Source organism: Myxocyprinus asiaticus, chromosome 39 (genome assembly GCF_019703515.2).
Source record: "Myxocyprinus asiaticus isolate MX2 ecotype Aquarium Trade chromosome 39, UBuf_Myxa_2, whole genome shotgun sequence".
NCBI lineage: Eukaryota > Metazoa > Chordata > Actinopteri > Cypriniformes > Catostomidae > Myxocyprinus > Myxocyprinus asiaticus.
Genome location: NC_059382.1, coordinates 14,111,981 through 14,116,396, shown reverse-complemented (window position 1 = coordinate 14,116,396; position 4,416 = coordinate 14,111,981).

Genomic DNA, 4,416 nt, shown 5'->3' with positions numbered 1-4,416 from the left:
CAAATCCTATATTATTATTATTATTATTATTATTATTATTATTATTATTATTATTATTATTATTTTAATCGCCGGTCTCCAGACCCACCAGCCTATTACTTCCCTGACATATGAGTGCACCTTCAATACCTTTCCACCATACAGCCAACGACAACCTGTGCTGCCTGCGTTTCTATAGCAACAGCTTCACTGCTGATCCGCTCCCCACAGGAAACAAAACAGCATGTTTACTCTTGGAGTCCTATAATTTGCAGTTACTACTTCCACATGAGCATGATGCGTGTATGATATTCAGATATGTGATACAGATTAGTCAAATTATGACGCCCCGTGGACAAAGTCCCATCATGATATTTGACTGTTTTGCGCAGCATATGCATATAAGAGATTAACAGATCATAACTTCCTAGTTTAACCGCTCGAAAGATATGTATCAGCGGAAAGGTACTTGCAAATGATGTTGGTGTCATAAAGAGCCTTGTCCTTGACAGTCTAACAATTGCTATTTCTAGTATCTAACAGTAGAGGGCAGTGCAGGTCTTAGTAAAAGGATGAGTAGGCCTCGCAAAGGATGTGAGACACTACATAAAAACTACATTGTGTCTGAATACAAGAGATGACTTTTATGTACAGTATACGGTACCATTTCTGTAAAGTGGCATCCTACTGTGTTAATGATGTATATACCTTAATAAACGTGTAGAAAATCATGGGTTGCACAGTTTGTCAGGCTGAAAATAACAAGGTGGGCATACTGCAACCTTGAAAAACTTGTAAAAAATAAAATAAAAGTAAGTAGCACATTTTGTGAGGCAGGACATACATCTCTAACACAGACTCTAATCTTACCCCTATAACAACTGGTAGACTAAAAAAATATATTTTAGCCTATTTTTTAAGGTTTACACATTTCAACTTCATAACAATATTCCATTAAATTGAACTGAGTAATCTTTGATGAAATTAAATGAAACAAAATAATAAAATTAAATTTGATGGAATTTTGTTATGAAATTGAAATGCGTAAATCTCAAAAATAGGCCAAAAAATCATTTTGAGTGTATGTTGTGTTGGCATCCCAATGCAATGATACACAGGTTTCCCATGGTCATGAAAAACATAGAAATATCAGCTATTTAAAAATTATGATTTCCAGGTTTGGAAAAGTGGAAATAAATACAATCTGAAAAGTCATGGATACTTCCAAAGTGAATGTTATTTTTTTTTTTTTTTTTTTTTTTTAGTTTTGCGCTACTCTGAAATATTTTATTAGCTAGATTTTGCTCTTTGTGAGTGCTTGTATAGAGTAAAACTTGCACGCCAGCATGACAACATCACATGGCTGCAGACGTTAGTAACTAATAAATTGTTGACTATGGGACACAAATTGGAATGAACAATTTATTATTTCCAAGGACTGGAACAAATGAAAATCAGCCCAATAAATCTCTACAAATTGATTTGCCAAAATCCTTATCTAGCAATCACAAATGACTGGAAAGATCAGAAAAGTCATTGAAATTCATTGGTTCAAAAACAGTGGGAATCCTGATAACAGTAATCAATATTAAATTTTCAATTACTGCATTACTGTAATTTACTTAATTCATTTAATATTTCATTATAGATCTTTGTTGTGTCAGAAAATATTCACAATGTGTATTGTACTGTCATGTAATGTACTCCCAGGTATCAGAATCCAGTTCTAATAGTACATGATTCTGCTGAATGGATATGACTGAAACAAAGGATGTAGCAAAAAATAAAGAGAACACAATTTCAAATTACTGCTGATGTGTGTTTGTGTAGATGGGTTTTGGATGGGCAGTTTATATTGCAGTCAAGCATTCTACACTTTCAAGTTCAATTACCTATTTTAGTAATATACCCTACATTTAAATTAGCATCCCATTTGCCTGTACTTTACCTGCTTACTTAAAGGGATTGTTCACCCAAAAATGAAAATTCTCTCATTGTTTACTCACCCTCATGCCATCCCAGATGTGAATGACTTTCTTTCTTCAGCAGAACACAAACATAGATTTTTAGAGGAATATGATGAGAATGATGAGAGAATTTTCATTTTTGGGTGAACTATCCCTTTAAAAAGTGTGTCTTAATTCTGCAGTGAAATATAAGTTAGATTGACATTGAAACCTCAACAGCCACCTTTGTGTTTGTTCATCATTTTCCTGTCACAGAAACAAAGATGTCTCTTCCGAGAGTGAGGCTAACATGTTAATTTCACCATCAATAGAGTTTACCCAAAATTTCAGTTCTCCTGCAAATTCTGTTCATTTACTCACCTTCATGTCATTAAAACACGTTTGACTTTCTTTGTTCTGTGTAACACGAAAGAAACATTTTTAAAGTCTGTGCAGGTCACTCTTCCCCATGCAATTACAATGATGGGGCACTAAATCTTTTAGCTACTGCACTGCTAAAAAACAAACAAACAAACAAACAAACAAAAAAAATCTTATTTTCAGTAAAAATATCAAAACTTCCTTAAAACAAGAAAAAGTTACTTGAGAAGCAGAATGAGATAACATACTTTGTTGTGTTTTCAGAGAAATCTAACAACATTTTGTCAGGTTTATGCTTAAAATAAGAACAAACTATATGCCAGTGAGGTAAGAAAAATAAATGTAGCTTTCTTTCAAAAAGTAGTTTTCCCTTAATCCATTAGCAAATAATTTTTTATTGTTATAAGCATAACCTTTACTTAATTTTGTTTGATTTCTCTGAAAACATGTCAATATCTTAGGTCATTTTTCTTTGTAAATGTATCTTTTTAACGCTGAGATGAAAAACAAGACAAAAATACTGATTTTATTTTCAGTCAGTGAGTTGAATTAGAACCGGATTAGTCTGATTTGAATGAATCTGTGTCAGAATAGCATACTACCATGCTGCTCATATTTCTGTCATATCTACATCCTACTACAGAAATAGTAAGTGTAGTATGGCAGTATGCTACTCAGAACATTGTTCTAGTCTGATCCGATTCAAAATAATGATTCGTGAATTGGAAATTGCTGCTGCTCTCTCATGAACTCTCATGAACAGGCCAGGTAGGGCAAGGGCAATGTCAAGATTTCTACTGTTTGTCACAAAGCTTTCGTATGGCTTCAGAAGACTTCAGTCCCAGTTCATTGTAATCGCAGGGGAAAGAGCAGCGTTTTCAGCGAGATGTTAGCTTTTGTGTTCACGCCACGGAAGAAAGAAAGTCATAAGCAGTTGCAATGACACGAGGGTGAGTAAATGCTTATAGAAGTTTCTTTTTTGGTGAACTATTCTTTTAATCAGGAAGCGACCTCTCAAACTGTTTTTGAGCATCTCTATCACCTGATTCATAAATCAAGAGATGTTATTGTTAACAGTGGCTTGTTAATGACTTCATGGGTCATGCTTATGCAAGATCATTATGATACACAATTGGTGTACTGAGTTGATGTACTTTGTAGCTTATTATAAGCCCCATTGCTCTGTCAGTTCACTTCTCATCTTGTGCCTCAGTGGCAATGTGCCAACACAGAGAAGACACATACCTCTCAGATGGCTGTCAAATGGCAGATGCCCTCTGTGTGCACTGTGTAAGGTCAGAGCTTCTCTGATTACCCCCGATATAAGGTTGACTGGAGCAAAAAGAGTTTTAATTGGGTTGTGGACAGAGGGAGTGCAAGAAAGATTTGCATTGTGATTTCCAGATTCGTCCATCATTCTGCTAAAAGACACCACTGGACAGACACTATAGCATAATATCAATAAAAAGACTGTATTATTACTTCTTATCAGTACTAATATCTGACTAAGCTCCTGATATGGATGGGGTTGTAGCCTTTCAGTTAACATTTTATTTTAATGCTCCAGCACTACTTGGACATGAGCGTTAGTTCATCACTCCATGATGCCTTTCCACCTTCCTTTGTTTGACATTAACCTCAACTATGCAAAGACAGAACTAGACATGATGTGGTCACCCCATTTCCTTTTCTTCTTGTGAACATCCTTCCATTGAGACTAAAGGACATTTGTCTTATCCACTTCTCATTGTATTTAAGTGAAAGCTACTTTTGATGTTGTTTGTCATAGAGATATCTTGCATGTGGCTTTATAATATATTTGTTACATGGTTGGAAAAGTGAATGTGCAAATTTTATCAAGTGGTTTGAGGGGCAGGAAACAGTCATATTATGAGTCCAATAGTTTTACATTATGCATGCATGTATGGCTCTCCATTTTTGGGTTTTCTTCCTAAAGAGTTGTAACATTTACAATTTAATTGTCAAGGCAAGAACTTTCTTGTCAAACACAAAACAACTTCAACAAAAGTGCATATGTTTTTTGTTTTTTGGTAATGATTACTACTTCTGTAGAAGCAATCTACAAAAATGAAGCCAGCAAGTGCATTCA